This window comes from Panthera onca, chromosome A1, assembly GCF_046562875.1.
Source record: "Panthera onca isolate mPanOnc1 chromosome A1, mPanOnc1 haplotype 2, whole genome shotgun sequence".
NCBI classification, from domain to species: Eukaryota; Metazoa; Chordata; class Mammalia; order Carnivora; family Felidae; genus Panthera; species Panthera onca.
In genome coordinates this window covers 217,649,245-217,674,847 of record NC_138339.1, presented here as the reverse complement: position 1 = coordinate 217,674,847, position 25,603 = coordinate 217,649,245, and the positions used below count along the sequence as shown (strand labels likewise).

The 25,603-nt window shown below is 40.2% G+C and overlaps 1 protein-coding gene and 1 long non-coding RNA gene across 6 annotated transcripts in view; one reads left to right on the top strand and one right to left on the bottom strand.

Annotated features, from left to right (window-relative positions):
• The window catches only part of LOC132682089 (uncharacterized), a 31,888-nt gene that overhangs the window by 3,046 nt on the left and 3,239 nt on the right, over positions 1-25,603 (bottom strand). Inside the window, exons 2-5 of one of the 2 annotated variants that reach the window (XR_009611463.3) lie at positions 25,034-25,141; positions 21,317-21,442; positions 6,647-6,795; positions 5,020-5,473 (exon numbers count right to left, since the gene is read on the bottom strand). This is a non-coding gene — a long non-coding RNA (uncharacterized LOC132682089). Of the gene's footprint in view, positions 1-5,019; positions 5,474-6,646; positions 6,796-21,316; positions 21,443-25,033; positions 25,142-25,603 lie in introns of those variants that run through there. The other variant, XR_009611462.3, reaches the window with a different exon arrangement.
• The window catches only part of MED4 (mediator complex subunit 4), a 47,190-nt gene continuing 31,643 nt past the window's right edge, over positions 10,057-25,603 (top strand). For all 4 annotated transcript variants that reach the window (XM_060637185.2, XM_060637186.2, XM_060637184.2 and 1 more), the window contains exon 1: positions 10,057-10,216. The gene's annotated coding sequence lies outside the window, so the exon portion shown is untranslated. The remainder of the gene's footprint in view (positions 10,217-25,603) is intronic.

Here is a 25,603-nt window from a genome sequence, read left to right as displayed (position 1 = left end):
TTCTGACCCACAAGGAAAAAATTATAAATCTGGCCAGTTGGAACTGCCATCTGGAGTAGCGCTAGCTTTTTTCTAATAAGCTCTGTGTCTTGGCCCTTCTCAGCCATTAAGGGCTTAGAACTGTCAGAGTGATAGTGGTTTCAGCTACCCCCACCGTTGTTTGTCCTTGCCGCAAAAGGCAGTGTCCTGTGCCTCCTGGAAAAGCAGAGACCCATCTGGTTCCTCCAGTAATATGGTGGAAAGCAAATCCTGCAAGAATCCATGATCTTTTTCTTTTAGTTTTCTATTTGCACTGAAGCCTAGGTCCCTCCCTCTTTTTCAATAAATATCTTTAGAATATTTAGAATATTCAGAGTGATTAATTTTGTTTGAAATCCATGTTACATTCTGCTTTTATTTTTTTAAAGTTTTTTTTTCCCATTATAAAAACAATATATGCACAGTTTCATTTTAAAAAATGTAAATATGGGGGAGAAATCACCCAACAACTTTTGGAATAATCGCTATTCATGTTTTTCCCTGTTCCTTTCTATGAATATTCTTCTCATGAATATATATTTCTTGCTTTTTTTCAACTAAGATTACACTATGACAATATGTCAATGTTAATACAAAACTATATAATTTTGAATAAATAATCTAATTTAGGTAACGTCATTTATTTTTTCCTTTTTAAAATCATTCTACATTTGGACATGTATTTCGAACTTTTTGCATTAAACTGAAATTGAGATTAACTTCTCTGGGCATATGGTTTTCCTGACTTTGATATTATTGACTTAGACTAGGATTTCTGAGAGAAATTACTAAATCATAGAGTATGAATGATTAGAAAGCTCCTGATGTACAACCTAACTTCTTTTCAGAGCTGTTTTCCTTAAGCTTCTTTGAATGGAAGGAGTCATTCAGGTTGCCTCAGTCATTGGGAAGTTTATAGGAATGACAATTGGAGAAAAACCTAGGGCAGGAATCCAAGCCATAAAAGCCAGGCCTCATGTAATGTCACAGAGTGAAAATGAATTATCTGAGCCATGCAGGCTGCAACTGAAGGTCAGTCAGGATGCAGGGAGCTCTGGGGAGCAGCTTGTCACTTGTCACCCATGAGCACTCACAGCCCAGGAGGCTCTGCCCTAGAGATCCCTTGTTAACAACCGGTCTCTTTCATCTTCCGTTCCTATCACCGACTCCTCAACTCCTTTTCCTATTTTCAATTCATTTTCACCACAGAAGTAATAACTGGTTCAGCCAATAGTCATCATACTTATTGAGACTGAATTTTTACTTCAGACTTCATCATTGGTCAGTTGGACAGATTATATTTGGTTATTCTTGGCTAAGTGCTCGTTTCTGTCTCAATCCTTTGTGGGGTTAGGCAAAATAGAATGTGACCTTCCTTCATTGAACTTGTGATAATCTGCTTGTGATGATTCAAAATATGTAACTACCAATGGCAGAGGCACTGACCAGTCAGTCCCAGCCAATGTGTCATGATGGAGTATCCCTGCTAGATACCATCTCTGGATAAGGACCCAGCAGGCTTGGTGGTCAGTCTATTCAGTACCAGTTCACCTGCCCATCAAAAAGGTAGGAAGTCATAGCAGCACTGTTCACAATAGCCCAAAAGAGGAAATAACCTGTGTCCATCAACAGATGAATGGATAAATCAAAATATGAAATATCTATATAGTGGAGTAATATCCATCCATAAAAAGGAATGAAGTTTTTAATTAATTTTTTAATGTTTATTATTTATTTTTGAGGGAGAGAGCATGAGTGAGGGAGGGGCAGAGAGAGAGGGAGACACAGAATCTGGAGCACACTCCAGGCTCTGAGCTGTCAGCACAGAGCTTGATGCAGGGCTCAAACTCAAAAACCGTGAGATCATGACTTGAGCTGCAATCAGACGCTTAACCAACTGAGGTACCCAGGTACCCCAAGGAATGAAGTATTGATTGTATGGAACCTGCAGATCATAATTTTGTAGGCTTTCACTAAGAAAAATATTATAAAATTATCTAATTTAAGGTAGGTAGAAAAGTGAATATATATATATATATATATATATATTATGAAAGGAAATCACAATATATATATATATTATATATATATAATATATAATATATATATATATTATGAAAGGAAATCACTATATATATATATTATATATATATAATATATAATATATATATATTATGAAAGGAAATCACAATAGGTTACTAATTTTAAAAAGCTGAAAAATGCATTCTGAATATCACAGAATCTTGAAAAAGAACATAATATCTCTACTAACGAACTACCTGACACATGTCTACATTTCTCTCTCTCCCTCTCTCTTTCTCTTTGGTTGCATACAGTGGTTACCTCTTCTAAAGTTTATTCATTTATTTTGAGGAGAGGAGCAGGTGAGTGGGGGAGGGGCAGAGTAAGAGAGAGAAAATCCCAAGCAAGCCCCACACTGTCAGCACAGAGCCAGACACAGGGCTAGATCCCACGAACTGTGAGATCATGACCTGAGCCAAAATCAAGAGCCGGATGCTTAACCAACTGAGCCATCTAGGCACCCCCTGATTACCTCTTCTATGGCCACAGCTTTATAATATAATTTTAAAGACAGAGAGCAGAAAGATAATTCAGACTTCTTTTTAGCATGGTTGGTTGAAATTCTTTTTTTTTTTTTAGTTTGGTAGTTGGGATGCATAAAGCATTCAGTTTCACACAGTGTGATATGTAGTGCTGCTACAAGTTTGTGTCCTACAACTCAGAACCTCTGATAAATTCTATTTCACATGATTCACATCTTAAAAAAAGATTATAAATATATGGTGAATTTATCAAATATGTCCTAGTAGGCAAGAATAGCCATTTTGACCAGATATCTGTAAAAAGTAAGCATCCTGCTTATAATTTTGCATACCTAACAATTAAAATAATTTCCCACAGATTGGCTTCTGGCTCCATTTATTTCGAGCCTTGTTTCTTTCCCACTACCTACATAATTGTAATATCAGGCACCATAAGACATGTTCATATTTCAGTGTGATCTCTGGCCCTGCAGCTTGTTGTCAGATCAGCAGGTGGTTGGCAAAGTAAGTTGTAGGAGTATTTGTGGAAACCATTCCTACACCAGAGGCCTACCAATAACCTGGCTCTGATGGAGGTGACTGCACACCACATAAATGCATCCCACTAAATCCAATCTAAATGTGTCTCCAAGTCAGCTTCCTTTTACCTGATTTCAGGAGTTCCTGGGGCACCTGGGTGGTGTAGGTTGACCCTCAGTAGGTTGAGGGTCTGACTTTGGCTCAGGTCATGATCTCGCGGTTCCTTGAGTTTGAGCCCCACATCTGGCTCGCTGCTGTCAGCCTATCAGCTCAGAGTCCGCTTTGGATCCTCTGTCCCAATCTCTCTGCCCCTCTCCCCCTTGCACTTTCCCAAAAATAAATATTAAAAAAAATACAATAAAAGGATTTCATGGTGCCATTCCAATGCTGCACTTCACAAAGTAAAGTATGTTGGAGAGGACCTCCGAGTGGAAAGAGAACAATGGTCTTAACCAATTGTGATTAAAATACCTTATTTTGCAAAGGTCTCAAAAACAACATAAGAAGTTGAAAAATTGTTGGGTATCTTCCCAGGGCCTCAAAAAGGGCCTGTGCAAGTGAGGAGTCCCAAAGTTTATGCTTCATTAGCTCCAAAGGAAATCTGCCAAATTGCCCTTCATAGAGGTTATACTAAGTTACTGTTCTACCCATAATGCAAAAGCTTCCTTTCCCAAGGTCTTGAATGCAGAGAGCATTACCAAATTTGTAGATTTTTGCCAACCTGATGGGTAGGGCAAAACAACTTAGGACAGTTGTATATTGCATTTCTCCAATTATGAATTAAGTTGAGCATTTTTTTCTTAACTTTAAGATCCATATGTGTTTTTTCTTCTGTGAACTCTCTGTTCATTTTTTTTCCCCTCTTTTTTCTATTGGGTTGTTAGTCCTTTTCTTCTTGATTGGCAGGAACTCTTTATGCATTGGTAGATGCATTTTATCTTGATATGAATTGCAAATCCTTTTTATGTGTTTGCTTTATTTATTTATTTATTTATTTATTATCTCTTAGATTCTTTATTATTATTTTTTGTTGAGGCATAATTGACACATTATACTAGTTTCAAGTGTACAACATAATGATTTGGTATTTGTGTACATTTGCAAAATGACCACTACAACTAGTCTAGTTAATATCTGTCACCATACAGGGTGCCTGAGTGGCTCAATTGGTTACACATCCAACTCTTGATTGTGGCTCAGGTTGTGATCACAGTTCAGGGGATTAAGCCCCATGTTGGGGTCTGTGTTGAGAGCTCTGAGCCTGCTTGGGATTCCCTCTCTGCCTCTCTCTCTGCCCCTCCTTGCTCTTTCTCAAAATAAATAAATTAGCTAAAAAATACCTGTGACCATACATAGTGACAAAAATTGTTTCTTGAGATGAGGACTTTTGAGATCTACTCTCTTAGCAACTTTCAGATATACCATACAGTATTATTAACTATAGTCATCATGCTGTACATGATATCCCCAGGACTTATTTTGCAAAAGGAAGTTTGTAAACTTTGACCCATTTCACCCAGAGAGACAGTGTGAGAGCAGGGGAGGGGCAGAGAAGGGAGACATAGAATTCAAAGCAGGCTCCAGGCTCTGAGCTGTCAGCACAGAGCCCAACACAGGGCTCGAACCCACGAACCGCAAGATCATAACCTGCCTGAGCTGAAGTCAGACACTTAACTGACTGAGCCACCCAGGTACCCTGAAATTTTAAGCTATTATATTGTTAACTTTATCATGATTTCATTTTTTATATTTGAATTTTTGATCCACATGGTATGAAAAGTTTTTCCATCTGTAGAAGATGAAATTCTAGACATTCATTGAGGAAAGGGTACTGTTCCTAAGTCTCATCTTAAAAAACAAACAAAACAAAAAATCCTATACTTTTAACTAAAGCTTTATTATTAATATGCTTCCTTCAATGAGTTAGAATTTACTGAACATCCATATGTGCTAAATCTTTACATTTCTCTTGTTGAAAAATGCGACTCTAGGTTTCAAAGTGTTCCAAGTAAAGACTCATCCACTCTTGAAAAAAAAAAGTAATAAATAAATAGAATGCTCAGTGGCCAGAAATAAAAATTCTTCATGCTTCCCAAACAACTTAACATTTATAGTATTTTAGATGGTTCTGTCCTTTCTTCATGGTTGGTCCCATATGCTTCCTGTGTCCTTCTCTGGGGATAGCAACCCTCCTTTGTAGTGCAGGTACTTATTTTCCAAGAAAAGATCAAATGCTCCTCTCAGCTGGAAACACCCACTCTCCGTGTTGTTTCAAAGGGTTTCATACTCCTGAATTCCAGACATGTCCAAACTAAACCCTGGTCAGAAAAAGACCTGGCCCTGATTTTCAATGCAACTTGTTGTCTTTTACTCTGGAATGAGATCAGAAAAATGTGCGTATTCTTCACTTATGATTGTAATTTATTAATTACATAATAACTTTACATTAATGCTTATTCAATATTCATCATTACCAAAAGTAGTCTTTATTATTCTCTGGTGTTCAAAGGTGAATTACCACCTGGTTATTTAACAGTACTGGATAAATGTGTCTCCAAGTCATCTTCCTTTTACCTGATTTCAGGAGTTCCTGGGGCACCTGGGTGGCTCAGTAGGTTGAGGGTCACCTGGATTCATTTAACAGTACTATGGTTCTTCTTTTGGTGCTTAACAGAACTCTTTGAGCAAACTTAGGGAACTAGAACATACTTAGTTTTGAAGGAAAGTGCCATCCCTGAGGCATAATCAGGAACCAAAAGACTGAAGTGTTATTAGAACTAAAAGGTGCCTCTGAAATCTCTTGGTTCAATCCCTTCATTTTAAAGATGAAGAAGTAGGGGTGCCTGGGTGGCTCAGTCAGTTAAGTGGCCGACTTTGGCTCAGGTCATGATCTCGCAGTCCGTGAGTTTGAGCCCCGTGTCGGGCTCTGTGCTGACGGCTCAGAGTCTGAAGCCTGCTTTGGATTCTGTGTCTCCCTCCCTCTCTGCCCCTCCCCTGCTCATGCTCTGTCTCTCTCTGTCTCAAAAATAAATAAAACATTAAAAAAAAATTTAAAGATGAAGAAGTAAAGACCCAGAGAACTCTGAGCTTAATGACATGTTTCTTATATTTATCCCAAGTCAGCACGGCTATAAATAATGCCTTCTTTATTTTTATTTGATTAATTCATGTGGTTAATATGTTATTTTTGTTTCTTTTTAAAATGTGTAAGTGTAAAAAACATTGGGAGGAAAAAATCACCCCAAATCTCTCTACCGAGGGGCAGTCACTGTTAAAAGGCAGCATGACCATCACTTAAGGGAATGAGCCTTGGAACCAGACAGTGCCAGACAGAACCTCATCAGTTAACCTTTCTGAGCTTCAGTCTTTATGACAACAAGGGAGATGATAGTATTCACCTCATGGTGAAAATTAAAGTATATTGCATAGGTAAGGCATTCAGGTCAGTGAGCTAAATGTTTGTATTCAATTCATGCTAGCAATCCTTAGTATTACAGTTGAGATAGTACTCTATACATTTTTATACCACGTTTTTTTCACTTAACTGCATCATATGCATTTTCCCAGGTCATCAAAGAATCTTTATTAATGCACTTCTGTTATGTCATGACCATCTTGGTAAAGAAAAATTGGAGTTATTTTCCATTCCACAGCCAAGTTGTGTATACCTTCTCAACAGAAGCTGAATCAGCAGCTGCCAACAAAGGGGAAAGGAAACAAGGGTTAATTAAGAGGAACTATTTTGGAATAAACAGCTGGATTTACAAGGGTGTGCATGAGAATGCTTTGATGCATGCATTTAGAGAGTAAAGGATATAGAATAATTGATGGCTATATTGGCAGATCAAAGTGTCTCAAGGGCATTGCAGGCTTGCAGAGTTAAACTGTTTGCACTTTTCCTGCATTTAGTGTGTGTATTTTGTAAGCATAATAATAATTTGTACTCACATAGAAGCTTTCATCTAGGGAGGAGCTCAAAGCACTTTGAAGATGTTAATAAGAAAAAGACCTGCTAATTAAGATTGCTTAAAAAGAAAAACTCTCCTTTCAGCAGGCTCACATGATTGTTGGGAGGATTCGGACTTAAAGAGATTTGTTATCACAAGTGAATTATTTCGAATGTTTTCCCTTTAAAACACACCGTTGGCCTTAGTTTACTGATAAAAATGTCTTTCTCTGGACAGTCACACCACATGTAACAAGAATAATGGAACAGTCTATGACGTGCTTGATTTTGGAGAGCACACTCTTATCTAAAAAAGTACCGTGTTGGACATTTGTAGTGAGTTTTCAGGTTATCAGATAAAGTTGTAGATTAAACGTAACAAAACAAGCTTAGAAGGACAAAGCATTCCCAGGCCTTTCTGGAATTATATTTGTTAAAGGAAATTCAGACAGCAAAAATCGTATCTCAGTGCATGGTGAAAAGGGTGACTTTGTTAAGAGTTCTACAAGCTTCCAGCTCAACTTCCCTGCATCAAATACATGAAAGCAAATCCCTACATAGATGAAATCAATTCATGAAACCTTTCCCAATCCAACTGTTAGAATCGGATGCCTCCCTTCTCTCTGCTCCCTGGTCAGCGAATGGTATTTGTTTGGAAATATTCTTTGTATGATGACTTAGTATTGGAGTCTTTTTGTCATGTGTCAGATATTTATAGTTCTTCCCCACTAGAGAGTAAACTCCAAGTAGGCAAAAATTTTTTTTTATTCATCTTAAAATCCTATAACAGGACTTAGCACAGTATGTGATCCTTAACACAACATACCCATTAATAACTATTTCTTTTAATTAAGAATTTTATTATAACAGTTTCATAATAGAAAAAGAAATTGGAAATAGCATCAATGTCCATCTATAGGGCAAGGGGTAAATAAAGTTATGAGACATCCATACAATGGGATACCACGTCACTGTTAAAAAGAATGAGACAGACTTGGAAAAATTCAATGATCTATGGAATGAACAACTCAATTATAAGAATATATTTTAGGATCTCCTTTTTTGCAAAAAAAACCCAAAACACAAAAAAAACAAAAAAACAAACCAATGGGTGATTGAGAGATGCCTGGGATGAATACATAGATAGAAAGTTAGACAGACCAATCAAATTTTTTTATTATTCATAGAAATTGGAAGCCCTGAAAAATATGAGCAAATCATCAACAGTGAATATTCCTGGTGAATGGGGCTCCTCAGCCCTCAGTCAGTGGGCTGGCTTTGAGAGGAAAGTCCCTCACTTGTTACTTTTACCTCTGTATTGTTTGAAGTTTTAGCAATGAACAAGTATTATTTTTGGTCATAAAAAAAAAAAGGGAAACTATTTATTGACTTTAAGTTTGTATTTGTTGAACTTGCTTTTGGTCAGGCAGATGACCTAATATCCCATATTTCTGCACTTTGCAGCCTGTCTCCCTGACAGCCTCTGGCACTGAATGAGCTGGAGGGGACAAAGCCTTCCTTTTTTCAAGAGTAAGCATTTAGCCCGATTCAAACTGACTCTCTTGGGCATCTTCCTGGGGCACCTTTCCAGGGCCTTGGTTTCTAAATTCGGTATACTAATGGGCTGGGACAGATTCCCTGGCTGACTTTGGAAGTTGTCAAAATCTCTCTGGTAACTTTCCGAGGCTTTTTGGTCTCTAACAAGACATGGACCTTTTTCAGTTGTAAATCAGCTTACATCAAAATTCATGTGGGAGGCCGTGCTGCTCCTGAAATGTCTCTGCTCACTCTTTTCATCTGCTGAGCTCTCGGTCCCTGGAAACTCCTGCCTCCTGGGATAATCAGAAATAGCCACCTGGGCTAATTTCCTAAGTGGCCATTCTCTTGTTTTGACCAGTAGGAGGGGCGTGATCTGTTTTCTCCGTACAGTTTGTATAGTTTGGCTTGCTGCCAGCATGGTTCTCTCAACCGAAAGAAAACCAAACACTATCGAAAATGGGAGGAAAAAAGGGAATTTGTGGGAATATTATAGATTAATCCAGTTTGCTGGGATCTGGCCTGGCCCATTTTTAGTGGGGGCTGGTTTAGAGTTAGTTTGTGGTTACATAAACTTGCCAACCATCCGGAAGAGGAAACAATACCCTCTGGTGGTAACATTATATCCTGCACCATGTACCCTAAATTTCAACCTTAGGCCAAGTTGCCTTACCTGCACTTGTACCACAGTACATGTGAACATTTTTAGTCACAGGAATCTATACTTTTTTTTAAAGCTTATTATTATTATTGTTATTTTAGTAATCTCTACACCCAATGTGGGGCTTGAGCCCACAACCCTGAGATCAAGAGTTGTATGCTCTTCTGACTGAGCCGGCCAGGCAATCCCAGAAATCTATCCTTAAATCAACTCCACCTTTCCCTTGAGTAATATATAGAGATGCAGACGGTAAAATTTCCATTTCCCAAGTATGCTTTTATTGCTCTAAGTTACTGTGTTCAACATCATGCAGATCAAAATTCTTAAGTTTGTTATCATTCTATTAAGGAAAACAATTCCCATCATTCTACAAACTACAGAGCTAGAGTTGGTTTTTGACTATACCATTATTTATGATGTTACCATTATGCTTATTTCAGGTCCATTTCAGTTTTTTCAGAATGTGTCTATTGTGTCATATAGATTTTTGTCTCTCAGAACATATTACTACGTTCTGCTATATGTGACAACATTCAGATATAGTCATAATCCTAGGTCCCGGTTTTCTTGTTAATCTATGCACTTGAATTGTCGCAGTCAGGTCGATTGCACAGGGACATTATCACACCAGCTGCTCTGCTCTGCAATTAGCAGGCCTGGTATGGAATGTTCAGAGTAAGTTGGAGTTCCCGTGGACTCTGGACATTTGCCTTTCTGAGTCTCTGCCTTTGACTTTCCCTTTGGGAATCATGCCATAAAGGTCACTGTTTCCTGTTCCAAATACTCCTTTTAGTTTCTGTTTTGTGAGAACTCTGTATAAAGCTTTTTCCCTTGACCATTTGTCCTCCCAAGCCTGAGATTGCTTCTGAAGTGGAGAGAATTGAATAAACCCAGGATTCCTTTCTGGGAACTGGGCACTTGTCATCGAAGAGTGAAGTGTCTTTGGAGAAGCTTGTGGCACCAGGATTTGAGGTGAGAGAGGAGAAAGGGGGCTCAGCCCATTATTTAAAACCTGCATTTGCTTCTTGTCAAAATGCTCATTGGCCATCTGGTAGGTGACCAACTGTGCCAGTTTGTCTGGGTTTGAGGGGTTGCCCAGGGCATGGGACTTTCAGTGTTAAAACTGGCAAAGTTCCAGGTAAACTGGACCGGTTGATCATACCAGAATGGGTTTAGGACTGTATGAATCCTTTCTTTGCTCCTGTCTCTCTCTATGGTTAATTGTTCTTCCTTTTACCACAGATCTGCCAAGTGTTGTTTCTTATGCGTCCTAATAAAACCCATGATGTCTGAAAACAATTACATATTAAGGATTTACTACGTTTCACATGTGTTAACCATGGAAAACCTTTCATTTGAGTTTAAAAATCACATAAAAAGGTGCCTGGGTGGCTCAGTTGGTTAAGGGTCCCACTCTTGATTTCGCGTCAGGTCATGATCTGAAGGTTCATGAGTTTGACCCCATGTCTGGCTCTGTGCTAACAGTGTGGAGTCTGTTTGGGATTCTTTCTCTTCCTCTCTCTCTGTCCCTCCCCAACTTGTACTTTCTCTTTCTCTCTCAAAAATAAACTTAAAAATTTTTTTCTAATAAAAAAATTAAAAAAAAAAAAAAGAAATTACCTAAACATGAACTTGAGACAGGCATGCCTGCACCAGTCTACCATAATAATTTATCATCGTTTCTAGGCACGGAGTGAAGATTGACTGTTATGTGCCATGTCGGATGCTGGGGGAATGGGGAGCTGAATGGATAAACAGATAAATGCCACAGAGTTACCAGTGTTGGGCAAGTGGTGTAGGAGGCTAAGGAACAAAGTGATTCCTGTGGGCTGGGACTTAATGCTGGGAGAGGCTTAAAACAGGAAGTGGGATGTGGAGAGGACTGGAGAGGAATCCAGAAGAAAAGGTAGACTCTAGATGAGAAGACTATTCCAGGCAGAAGAAAACAGCTGCCTGTAGACTCAGGAATGTGTGGGTGGGATCTGTATAGGCAAGTTGCCCTGAAGCTGAGTTTTCAAATGGGTGATCAGTTTGAGGAGGGTGTGTAGGACCATTCTAGCATTTCTGTACTGCTGCTTTTGCAATTACTCTAGACCCAGTGAGTACATCTTTACCAAACAGAGAGAGCCCTTCTTTCTCCTCCTGTCCCTCCGCCAGCTTTTGTAGGTTAGGCCGGGCATCTGTAAAGAATGACCTGACTTTCTCAGTAAATATTTGGGGTGCAAAGAACTGGAGCATTGTCAAAACTCTGTGTGACTACTCCACCCTTCCTCCTATTGAGTCCAGCGCAGAGTAGGGCGGACCACAGAGTGTGGCCAAGGAAACTATCCTTCACCCCCTTGTAAACAAGCTTTGGCACAGAGACTTGGAGCACCAGCCCCTGCACCCCAGTTCTCAGCAAAAGCAGTGAACATTTGTAGGTGAAATGGGGCTGTTAAAGGACTACTGGTCTCCCTTACGCCGTAATGCTCATTAGTGGGTTTTCAGTGACCTTATCGTAGACTGGACGTAGCAAATTATCACAGCTCAATTTTACCAAAATGACCTTTGCCTTACACAAATCCCATTGTTCTTTATTGAAAAGAAACTCTTTCAATCTGGGCAAAGACAACGTGAAGATGTGTTGGGGAACCAGATACAACTGTCATCATAAATGGTGATGACCAAGGCAGACAGAGGCAAAAGCAGAAAGTGCCTTCAGTGAGATTTGGGAGGAGGGACACCAGGGAGGTTCTTGTACCTCCTCCACAGCTTTCCAGCTAAAAATTCCTGCTCATGTAAAGAAGAGCTTTAATCTGTAAATTCTCTTGGGAAGATTATGCCTGTCTTTACTCTCACACTAAAGAGACTGTATCAATACTTTCCCTTTGGTGAGGAATAGGTAGGGACTTCAGTGCTTAAAAAGAAGTGTCTGTAAATATGAAAAAATGCTGGCAAAAAGAAGGCTTAGCATCTTAAAATCAAATTCTTTGCATCTAAATTTTTTTTGGGAAATTTGTTATAGCTTTTATCTGAAATGGGTTGCATCACAACAGCACTCAGGAAAACTGTCTTTTATTTTCCTTGCTTTGGATTTGTAGTTCTTTAATACTATATGGTCTTCATGGTCTACCACCTCCCTTTCGTTGTTCAGTTTCCTTCCTTTGCTCTCAAACTCTTTTGTAAACTATTTTAAACTGTCCCATTTCTGCTCCTGAATTTCCCCCTTGGTTCCCAGTGGTCGTGTTTATTTATTAGCTCACAATGATTGCTTCCTTTCTCAGGTCTGGAGAAGTGTGACTGTGCTAAGGTGCATGGATCCAAGACATAAATATCATTGAATTGATGACTGCATCTATTAAAAATACTGGGATCATCTTTCTGCTTTCATTGTTTTATTTGAAAACATAGGTTGACAACTGATACTTCTGTACTGTAAAAAATGGGAGGGAAATTCCATTAGACAGTGTGGATTAATCAGACACACTTTTCTTTAAAAACAAAAACCCTACCTTGATGATTACTTCCTGTGCCTGTTGGTTCTTAATCATAGCTGCAGCTGAAACTCCTCTCCCCATTCTTTTAGTCTCTGGTATCTTCTTACCCACATCTCTTTGTAAATCATTATTATTATTTTTTTTTAATTCGCAATTGGTTCTGCCCTTGGTAGTGTCAGTTAAAACACTCTCATTGGAATTAAATGCCAAGGTATGGTGTTTGCAATTAGGTTAAATGTTTCCTTGGAATGGGTCCAGTTCTTTTTTATCTTGTTTGATAAGCAATGGCTTTCAAGGTCCTGGCTTGAAGATTCTTATTTTGAATTAGGAATCCTTATCTCTACATAATTTGAACAATCCCAGACTATACAGGCATTGCGTAGGTCCACCAGATAGTTCTCCATTAGCACTGCTCAGTGTGAAAGTCTAGAGAAGGACTTAGGCAGTCATGGTGGACCAGGCAGCTTAACCAAGAACATCCAAAGTATCTACTAGGAGAATATTCTAACATTTATGTCACTTTAAATACCCCTGGCAAGTCATAGTGTTCTCTAAAAGTTCAGTCAGTCCTGGTTCATGGCTCAAAGCACTTTGTGTGTATCAGCCCATTAGCCCTCTGCATTCCTCTGAGTCAGAGAGCTGACAAGTGGAAATAACCCCATTTCCAAATGTGGACTCCAATGCACAGAAAGCTTAAATAACTGCAATGGGATCACTAATTCAAGCAGCAAAACAGTACACACATGGGACCAAGAGCGTATCACAATGTTCCATAGGGTGGGATGTAGTAACAACCTCTGCCGGTGTTCCTTTGAGGGGCAGAGACAGCATCTGTGGCAAGATAAAGCACCTCTGCCTGGACTCCTCTTTATCCCTAATGCTTGGAAGAAAACCAGCTGACTTCAGACAACATCATTCATGTAGGGAAGTTTTGTTTCCTGGGACATCCCCTCTCTGAGCCAATTTTCTTTCAGCCATGGCCAAGAGTATGGACGTTAGGACTAGAAATGCCAACGTTCGAACCTTGATCCTACCAGTATGACCCTGGGCAAGTTTCTTAACCTCTCTATGACTCAGTTTCATCATCTGTAAAATGGTGATTAGTAATAGTATGTACCTCAGACAGGGTGCTGTGGGGATCAAATATGCTAATTCATGTAAAGCACTTAGAACAGAACCTGGCACATAAGTACTCAATAAATATTAGTTGTTTCTCTTGTTATTTAATATGCTTCCTTTCCTTTTCTGGGAAGCCTTTTCATTCCAGGGCTTTCGCATTCTCTTACTTCCTCTTCCCATCAAAATAGCAAAGGATCCAGTATCAGCTATTAACATTTTAGGGAGACCAGCTGGTTTGCTTATCAAGCATTGTCTCCAACTGTGGAATGAAAAACTTGATTCGCTGGTTAAGGAAGTTGGGGTACCACAAATGTTTTGAGGTAGTAGGGGAAAGTGGGAGATGAGAACGAAAAATCTCAATTAGCCTCAAAGATATCTGAAGGAACCTGCTCAAGTATTTACCAGGCCCCTTTTCTGCCAAAGAGCAGGTCTACCTACTTGACCAGAACCCCTTCCTTCTTCTAAAATCCCTCTCCATCCCTATTCTGTTCCTTCCTATCTCAACACGAACAACTTTCCCTTTCCTCACCCTTAGTATTTTATCCTTCTTTCCTCTCACTTTAGACCAAGACCTTTAAATGCCAGGAATGCAGGGCCTGTTTTCACGAGTCTTCTGCTCCATCAGCTACTTCTGGCCTTGGTTCTCTTTGTCCCAACCCTGCTTTGCCATGATGGTACTATTGTGAGGACCAAAAGTGAGAAGAGTTAAGCTACGAAAGTAAAATTTGCATATACCAGTTATGCCTGATTGTCTACTGGCATAATAATATAGAGTTTGCATTATTAAATATATAAAACATTAATTTTATTTTTTATTTTTTTATTTACATTTATTTATTTTTGATAGAGAGAGACAGAACACAAGTGGGGGAGGGGCAGAGAGAGAGGGAGACACAGAATCCAAAGCAGGCTCCAGGCTCTGAGCTGTCAGCACAGAGCCCGATGTGGGGCTCGAACCCACGAACTGCAAGATCATGACCTGAGCCGAAGTTGGAGCTTAACCAACTGAGCCACCCAGGTGCCCCTAAAACATTAACTTTATTAATCTCTATTCTGAAATAACAAAACTGTTCACATATGCTTGGCGTTCTTAATTAGTCGCTGTTTGTAGCCTTATCATTTGATCACAGCCTTGTCCACGGCATTTTTCCTGCCAGGCATGTGTAATTAAATACATGAAATTCAACTCCTAACCCTTTGCTACATGGGGGAGACTAAGGCTGAGGAATGGAGAGGAGAAGGGACCCCAGGGGAGTGTAGATGTGAGACAAAGAACTCCCAGAAGCCAGGGATAACTTTCCCCCAGGCCTTTCCCTCAATGTCACCACCCAGAGGTAATATCTGAAAACCACAAGCCTTAAAAATTAATGAATCTCAGATTTAACCTCTAGTCATCCTTGAATGACGATCTACATTTCAGAGCCTTTTTCTTAACATAAATAGAAATTACAGTTCACATCACATGTTTAAATGACTTAAGCAACTTAACAAAAGCCCTGGTCAGTTCTTAGAACACTAGGCAAATTCGAGGTGGTTAATTTCTTAGTCAAAGTTTTCTCACCTGCTTTTTATGTCCTTTGTTTAAAATAATATTATTTGTATTAGTATATGAAATACACAGGCACTTAAATTTTTTACTCACTATCTCACCAATGTCCTATTATTCATGTTTTAAAAGATTCTGTGTATATTCACAGTAGCTCCAAATAATGGATTTTTTAAGTTTATTTATTTATTTTGAGAGAGACAGTGGGAGTGAGCAAGGGAGAGGGAGCGACAGAGAGAGGGAGAGAGAGAATCCCAAGCAGGCTCCACACTGTCAGTGCAGAGCCCAATGTAGGGCTCAAACCTACAAACTGGGAGATCATGGCTGGAGCTGAAACTAAGAGTCAGACACTTAGCCTACTTAGCCACCCAGGTGCCCCCCAAATAACAGATTTTTATTTCCTTGAAGCTGGTCTCTTGTTAACTGTTTCCCATGACACTGTCAGTCATAAACCCTTCAAATAAAATCAAGATCACACTTGTTGGCATAGACACCAAGCGTTAGAAGGAACACCTTCAGCAGGCCCAACTTTAAATGTTGCCTCTGGTTATTCTAGCACAAGTGGGAAGTATGCCTGACCTCACTATAATCAGTTTAGGACATACAGTGTTGTTGTTGTTTAAGATTTTATTTTTCAAGCACTCTCCATACCCATCATGGGGCCAGAACCCACAACCCTGAGATCAAGAGTCACATGCTCCACTGACTGAGTTAGCCAGGTGCCCCTAGGAAATATAGCTTTTATTTTTGGTCCAATAATGCAATGGTTTCCAAACTATGTTCCATAAAAACTTTAGATCAGTGAGGGATTTTTGAGCATCTTAGAAAAAAAGGGCATATCGCAGAATATGCTTTTGATTTGTGTCCCAGTTCATCTTTTCCAATCACCACCCCATGACCAGTTACTACTCTATGAGCAATTAAGTAGAAATCTTGCTTATGTTTGGACAAATAGGTTATGATTCACATTTTATAAGTCAGGCCATACTTTATACGTATGCTATTTATCAAGTATGTATTATATGCCAGCATTGACTTGGATTATTCACATTAGTCTTAACAACTCTGTGACATAGGTCCCCTTATTATCCCCTTCAACAGATGAAGAAGCAGAGACTTAGGAGATGAGGAAACTTGCTCAAAGTCTCAGAGAAAAAGAAATCAGGTCAAGCCTGAAACCCTAGCATTTAGCTCCCAAGTCCATGCTCTTTAAACACCCTGCTCTGTTACCTCCTTAATAGAGGCAATTGCTGCAGAATAATCTTCTACAAATCAAGCTTTCCCTTTGTATGGTATGTTTGGCCCTCCTCTCCAACATACCCCCCTTGATGAACGTATGAATTATAAGCTTGGCATTTGTGTGAATCATCTACCAAGGGGTACCCTTGTGTAAGAGAGTCCCAGGGCTGTTTTCCACGCAGTTAGTTGAGAGTCTATCTATGTTCCCAAGTTCCACAGGCCAGGAGAATGGCAAAGACTCTGTTATCCGATGACCTTTCTTATGGCACAACCTCCTCCCAAAGGTCAGCATTGCTCAGGGAGGGGAACTGCAGGCCTTCCATACCCCCAGCTCTTTCAGTTCCTGGGCATGCTGTTTTTGGAGACTGCCCCCTCATGGCTGCTTACAGGTCTGCAGGGGCCTTCATGAGGAGGCCATTTCTCCATTTCTTGGAGGGATCAACGGATTACTGTTCTCTTATTATTCCATTTTGTCAGTGTCTGAGTTGCCGTGGAGGGATACAAGTTTTGCTGTGGGTGACCTGACCAAATCCTTCAATAGCAACAAATGGTTCTCTGGAACTCACCACTGCCACACTGAAGCTTGCAAGCAAGGCCACACTGACTGCATTCCCAAATCTCCTCCACCCCTCATTCCCCCACAAGTCTATCCATTATGAGGACTGCTCAGCAGCCCAAGAAACCCATAACGAAGTCTATGTCAAATAGATAGAGCCATTGCCTCTCAGGATTGCTACTCCATGGACAGGGTGTATCAAAGGGTGTAACTGCCCATTTATCTCTCAATCTTTTCCAATAGACTAGAAGCTCCTTAAGGGCAGTTACAGTTAATCACACATTGTTATAAGTAATGTGATGGCCTTTCTGAGCACTAAGGGGGCACCTGCAAATGGCCTTGATCTTTCCATTTTCTCTTTGGGTCAGGCATATTCCATCTCATTGTGACCTCTGACCAACCTCATTAGGCTCTTCAGGGTCTGGGCTAAAGTTCAGTTTATAAAAGACAAGTGGAAAATGCCACACCCTTTGATAATGAAACCAGCCCACTTCAGAAGCAAAAGTAATACTGAGAGAAAACATGTTTTGCAGCTTGGGTCAGCTTTCTTCCTTTCTTTTTTTCAAATGAATTACTTGAAGCTTTGAAGCACTGGAAAACACGAATGTCTGCATTATCAAGGCCCTTATCCAGTCAATTCAAAATATTTATCCTGAATTGCAAATTCACTTTCTAGGCTTCAGTGGGTGCACTGCAGTGTTTACAGTTAAAGATGTCTCAGAACAATTATTTTGTCATGCACCTTAACTCTGAACATGTTGATGAAACAAACTACCTTGTAGTTCTTTCTAAATGTTCTAGACCCAGGAGGACATTCATATTTCCAATGGATCTTAACTTGGAACACCCCTGCTGCTCCATCACACCCTCTACAGGCTTCCTAGAATAACCATGGCTTAGACCTGCTTTACTTCCCTGAAGGCAACATTTTGCCCTCCATCCTACTGCTTCAAAAATGTATTAAAGGTCTTCACATTCTTGATTCACAATTCAGTCAATTCTTTTGCTCCACAAAACACCCTGATATTTGTAACAAACACCCTGAGTGTCTTGGCCCTTTGTTGGCCTGACCCAATAATGACTCAGATACCCCAAAAATCCTCTTGGTTAGAAGAGTGAATATAATTAGAACCTGATAGATTCTAGACACTATGCTAGGTATTTTCATTTATATTATTTCATTTAACTCTCAAAATAATATTACAAGGCAGGTAGAGCAGTAGTTGGTTCATAGTGGGCACTCATAAAACACTTGGTGAATGAGTGAAGAAATTACAATTCCTATCTTACAGTCTAGAAAACCACAGATGAAACAGATCATATCATTTTCTTGAGACCACTTGGCCAAACAGGTCTGTCTCTTCCCTGGCCATGCCCTCTGTACCACGTGACTTTGGGCCTGTAAGTGTTAAATACACTCTCTGAGAAGGCTTATGCTGCGTCACCACTTGACGCCCTAAGGATTTTCTAAATCATTGTAATCAACACTTACTAAGCCCCCTCAAATACTCAAAATCCTTTAATCCTCAAATGTGAAAACAAAAAGTAAGGCTTTATCTTTATGTCCGTGTTAGATAAAAGTTTCTCTTGAACCTCATTGGTCTTGGATATCAATTATCCAAAGAAGTGTAGAGAAATTCTCAGGAAAATTCACAGGGCAAAATTAATTTTAATGGCTTTAATTTACACAAGAGCCATGAAGTAACACTAGCTTCTTGACACAGTCTTTGCCACATCGCCCTTTGTCTGCCCTGATGAGCTCCAACTCCTTTCCATGCTTTGGGTTCCCTCTCTCTCCCTTCTGCTCCCCAGCGTGCTCCTCTGCGTCCTGAGACTTCCACGGCTCCCTCCCACCTCTCAGCTTATTCCTATCTGTGAGCCATTATTTATGATCCATCCTGCACCCTAAAGACTTCTGTGTCTCCTAGGACTTTGTGTATGTGGTGTGTGTGTGGCCGGGGGGGGGGGGTGTTTCCCCATGACTTATTAAAAGTAAGGCCATTCTTATTTCACATACAGCCTGCCTCCTCTTCCAATAGTGGACAATTGCTTTAGTGGACATTTGTGGCACTGGCTATATAGTCCTTAGTATTATCTTCCCAATTGGATTGGACATTTTTTGCCCCGTCTTTTTTTTTTTTTTTTAAATTTAAATCCAAGTTAGTTAAGATATAGTCTAATAATGATTTCAGGAATAGAATTTAGTGATTCATCACTTACATATAACACCCAGTGCTCATCGCAAGTGTCCTCCTTGATGCCCCTTGCCCATTTAGTCCACCCTCCACCCGACCACTCCAGCAGGCCTCAGTTTGTTCTCTGTATTTAAGAGTCTCTTATGGTTTGTCTCCCTCTTTGTTTTTGTATTCTGTTTGCTTCCCTTCCCTTATGTTTATCTGTTTTGTATTTTAAATTCCACAAATGAGTGAAATCATATGATATTTGTATTTCTCTGACTGACTTACTTAGCGTAATACTTTCTAATTCTATCTATGTTGTTGCAAATGGCAAGATTTCATTCTGTCCCATCTAAGATACTCCTAAACCTGTCTTAATTGTTCCTGGGTGTAAGAAGTAGGTGGTGAAAGTTCTACTAAGTACTCTTGATAAGCCACTCTCATTCCCTTCTGGGCACCAAATAGAAGAGGAGCTTCTGAATTTCTACAAAAAAAGAATAATCATCCTGGTAATAGCAATGTATATAGTTCTCTTTGTATCCTTAAACTGGACTTTGGGCCATGTTCCTCAAATTCATCAAGCTCAAAGATGAACTCCCCATTTCTCCAGACCTGTTCCTTCTCATGTCTTTTTCATCTAAATTGATGATACTACCTTCCCCACATCACCACCTAATTTAATCATTTAACTCTTCTCCATCCCCCTACCCACACTTCCTTTTCATCTAAATTCAGTTAGTCAGCCCTTGTTATTTATCTACTAAATATATTTGAAGTTGTCTACTCCTTTTCATTCCCCACTCTTCCTATCTTGTTTCAGACCCACATTACTGCTTCCCGGGACTGTTGCAATATTTCTTTACCTGGTTTCCTTCCTCCTGTCTCTCCCAACTCCCCTCCAACCCATTTGCTACATGATTGTGTTGCTCTCTTGCTTAAAAAGCACTCGGTGACCTCTTATAAAACCAAGTCAAATTTTATTGATTTCTAGCTTAATTGAATCCAATCAGAAAAACTTTATAAAATCTCTAAGATCTCTTGTTAAGATTTTCTTTGTAGCTAAATACATGACCCATATTAGTAGATGCTTCATCAAAATAGAAAAGAATATATGGTGCTTGTTTCTATCTCACAAAGAGAAAGGTCTATATTCACCTTTTGTAGTGTTCATATCCTAACATGTTTCTACTAAATTGAGCTTGATTAAATTTTTCCATAGAATGTTATTTTGTGTTTATTTGGTATTTGGAATTTAAAAATCTACTTACCAATGGCTATATTATAATGGTGTTTTGTCAGTTTCCTTATGTTTCTAGTTTTTGGGGGTTTGTTTTTGTTTTTATAATTGGAAGATATAATTAGTGTACTCATTTTTGCAGTTGGGAAAACATTTTTGTTGAAAAAAACTTTTACCATTTTGTTTTTAAGTCTTGGAAATAAAAATGTCTTTCATGATATGACTTTCCTTTAACCCTCCAGACTTTTCTTCTGCTATTCCCTACTTTTCTCTTTACATTCTAGTAATACAGCCTGCTTCTGGTACTTCAGGTCCTTCAAATACACTTGTAATTTTGCTCTTCCTCACATTGCTGTGTAACTATGACTTGACCTTTATGTCTGAGCTCAGCTGTTATATCTTGAACCTCTTTGTAAACCCATAACACCTGTGCTTACCTGTCTTCTCCCTTTCCACCTTATGTTACCTGTGTACATGTCTGTGTTTCTCACTAGACTGTAAGTCCCTGAGAACATGGGCCAGATCATCATTTGTTTTGCTCCTACACAAGGCCTGAAACATGATAGGTTGCTTAATTTTCTTGTACTGTACCCAGCCAAACTGATCTCCCAATGGTCATCACACTTGGGAGCCTTGTCCCATTCCGCCCCATCTTCCTGATGTCCAACATGATTGATCAACCTGGGTTTCCATCATCCCTTCACTTCCCCCTGGCTCTTTACCTCTTCACCAGGAGGTAGCTTCTCTTCCAGGTTCTTTTGCCACATCTTCCAAGAGTAACCACCTCAGGGTTTGTGCTGTCTTGCCTCAGAAGTGGTTTCTTGCCGTTCAGCATCACCCCCTAGAGACTGAGTGGGAGAGAAATGGGTCCATTAGACATGAGGCCATTCAATACTTTTTGTTCTGAATCTATGCTCTTGAAGCTACTTTTGGATCGTAGCTGGACTAACCACATTGAAAAGTAGTTGATCCGTAAACCCGAACATCTATGATCACTCAGGAGTTATATTTTTCATTATAACTGCATTAATTTGCATTCCGTTTTAATTAATTCACTTCTTGAAGAATTCACTTGTATAACCATTACTGTTTTATTCAAATTCCTTAAGTTGCAAGAAATAAAACTCAATCAAACTAGCTTGTGTAATGGAGCAGGGGTAGGATCCTTTCGATGCAGCAATAAGGGAGACAGAGATCATGGGAATTTATGAACAGAGCACAGGATAAAGCTGACTGAACCTTTTGGGAATTGAACCTGGAAAACTGTCAGGAGCTGGGCTGCTAGGGACTGACACTCACTCCCCTCCCTCTCTCATGGGCCACATGTACTCTTCTTTCCCACTACCCTTTTCTTTCCCTGTACTCTGCATACCTTTCCTTTTCCTCACAGCATCTACATATCCTTACCGCCTTATAAATCTGGCTTACACAATTTATCACGGCCTCTTTGGCTTTTCTCTGTGTTAATTTCATTCTCTCTCTCTCCTTAATTTTTCACAAAGAGAGTTGATGCCAGGTTATCTTTTCAAGCTGTGGATAAAGGTATCTGTAATTAGTCAACTTTCCTCCATCTCTATGACTACGATTGGTCAAATGACTACCATTTCTCACCTGAATTACTACGATGATTTTACTACCACTGTCTTCCTCCCCTCCCAATCCATTTTCCATACACTTCAGAGAATTCCCATTGCTTACACGATAAAGTACAGATATTTTAACATTCTTTTTTTTTTTAACGTTTATTTATTTTTGAGACAGAGAGAGACAGAGCATGAACGGGGGAGGGTCAGAGAGAGGGAGACACAGAATCTGAAACAGGCTCCAGGCTCTGAGCTGTCAGCACAGAGCCCGACGCGGGGCTCGAACTCACGGACCGCGAGATCATGACCTGAGCCGAAGTCGGCTGCTTAACCTAACTGAGCCACCCAGGCGCCCCTTAACATTCTTATAATACACTTCATGTTGTAGCCTCATGACCTGGTCCCTAGGTACCTCACCAGCCTCACTTCTTACTTCTCAATCTTGTACTCTACCTCCCATCATACTGAAATTATTTAAGTTGCTTAAAATATGCTATGTTTTCTCTCACCTCTGGTTATATGCTGTTCCTTCATTAGGAAAGCTCTTCCTCTTCTAGAACTGGACTTCTCTTACTTAGTCTTCAGCTCTCAGCTTAAACATCACTTCTTCCAGGAAGACTTCCTTGATCAGGTTACTTGACTATGCTGTTATATGCTCCCATAGCACTGCACTTTCCCTATCTTAGCAAAATAACTTATGTTTGCCTATTTAATTGTCAGTCTTTCTAGGTAGAGTGTAAGCTTGAGGGTAGCAAGGAAGATGTCTGTTTTGCTCACCATTATATCCCTGGCACATAACAGTCACTTCATAAATATTTGATAAAGGGCACCTGGCTGTCTCAGTCACTTAAGCATCTGACTTCCACTCAGGTCATGATCTTATGGTTCACGAGTTCATGTCCTACATCAGGTGAGCACAAGCCCCACTTTGGGTGAACATGAGCCCCACTTCTCTCTCTCCCTCTCTCTGCCCCTCGTGGGATTCTCTCTCTCCCTCTCTCTCTGCCTCTTGCTCACTTGTGCCCTCTGTCTCTCAAAAAAAAAAGATGACAAATGAGTGTGGCCCAACCTTAGGTCACTGATACTATTAGATATTGGGAGCAGGGGCAGTTCATGACTTTGTTGGATGTACCTTTGTTCTAATTGATATATCTTAAGCAGATCTGTCAGAAGAGAAGCTTCCCTTCGTAGGGGCTGTAATCCTGATAGACAACATGATTGAAATGTTTAACACAGTTACTCAAAATCTGATTTGTCTCTGTGACCTTGAAGATCAAATGACTCCTAGGTTGTTGGAATCTTGTGATGCTCACCTTAAAGCAACCTAATGACTGCCCTCTACACTCCCATTGTAACAAAACTAAAATACTAACTCACTGCATGACCTGCAAAAGCTCTACGGGACACATGATGAGGCCTCTGTGTGACACGCTCAGCTCATCGAACCCACTGCTTCACTCACTATGCTCCAGCCTCCTCAGGGCCTCATATAATTCCAGGTGTTAGGAAACAGCCCCTTTGTACTTGCTGTTCATTCTGCTTGGAACTATCTTCCCTAGATTGCTGCATGGTGAGGTCCCCCTTTTTATCCTTTAGCTCTTACCTAAAATATCACCTTCCTCAGAGAGGCCTTCACTGGCCACTCTATGTAAAATGGCCCCCACTCCTTCATAATATTTATCATAAACTAAAATTATCTGGCATGTTTGCTCATTAATTATCTTCCATCCCCATTTAGAAGGTGAGCTCTAAAAGGGCAGGGAACTTATTTGGTTCATCCTCTGCTGTATTGTAAGAATCTGGAACAGTACTTACTATCACTGCTCAATAAATCACTGAATGGGGGCACCTGGGTGGCTCAGTCAGTTAAGTGTCTGCCTTCAACTTGGGTCATGATCTCACCGTTCATGGGTCCAAGCCCCACATTGGGCTTTCCGCTGTGCGCGTGAAGCCCGCTTAGGGTCCTCTGTCCCCTTCTCTCTCTGCCCCTCCCCCACTTGCACATGGGCTGTCTCTAGCGCTCTCTTTCAAAAATAAATAAATAAATAAGTTAATTAAAACAAAAAATATCACTGAATGAATGAATGAATGAACAGGAAGGCATGGGCCCAGAGTTGACACAAGATTTTTTTTTTTTTTTAATCTAACCCTCTTCAGTTTTCCACTACTGTATTATTTCCTGAAAGAAATGCGAGAAGGAGACAGTCTAGCCAAATGTTTGCCAACTGTCCCTGACAGAGGCCTGTGCACTATCTGCTCTTCCCTGCAGACTAGTCCAGGATTCCTCATCTCTCTCTGATCCCTTCTGACCTTGACCCTTTGTCTTGTACCGACAGCCCAGGGCAGTGTCAGACCTCAGCAGTCTCTTTTTCCCTACTGCCTGGGGCCATTGTGAGTACTACCCAGGTCCCTGGGATGCATGCATACCCTACAGAAACCGTGTGAATATCAAGTATTACTTGGAATAAGAAAGAGGATTAGTTGGAGCTTTATAATCCCTGGACTTCTCCCCATCTCACTGTACTTGAGGCACCGACAGGGGCCAGGCTCTCCAGTAGGACTGTGGCTGTAAAGTTGACTGACCAATATCTTAGGATGCAAGCAAACCAAAAAGACATAATTTTGCAAAAGATTTAAATATGCCTCTGTCAGAATGGTCACTTGTCAAATGTTTATGTTCCACAATTCCACCATTTCACCTCTAAATCCAGCATTACACCCACAGCAGGACTGGTGTCTAAAGACTCAGGGAAAAACCACCGATGCAGCTAAAACTGAATGATCTAAATTCACTCAGAAATTGTAAGGCCTTTGTTGAGGAACCACACAGTAGTCCCGCCAGAGCCCAAGAAATACCTTTGGAGCGCTGTGCACAGCACATTGGCCCAACAGGAGCATTGTGTACAAGCCGATCTTGGAAATGGATTGCCTGGTCATCCAGCAAATGAAGCATTATGCGTTTGTCTGGTTGAGAAGAGATAAAAAAGCATGGATCAGACAGAGTGAAATGTGGCCAACGTTTGGCAGGGGCTTTCCAATGAAAATAAAAGGGCCTAACAAAGAGTGGAGCTTGCATTTTCAGATCTCCTAGGAGGGAGAAATTGGTGTCTGTAATTAGAAATTTTATATCAGGTGTTAGATTCACAAAATGGGCAGGCCAGTCTCTGGAAGCCTGATTGCTGAGGACAGAGAGTCACTGTGCTCACTGCTGGCTTGGGGCAGCCTGAAGGGAATAACTTGTGGGTTGGTTGGAGGACCAGACCTGGCCGAAGCTCAGCATGTCAAAGAGCAACAAGTTATCCAAGAAGAGGCAAGGGCCAAGCACCAGAGGATCTGAAAAGACAAAGAAGCCACTGTTCTGTCCTGATGAGTGCCAAGATACCTCCTTTAACCTCATTGCTTTTATTCAAACACTTAGCAGGAAAC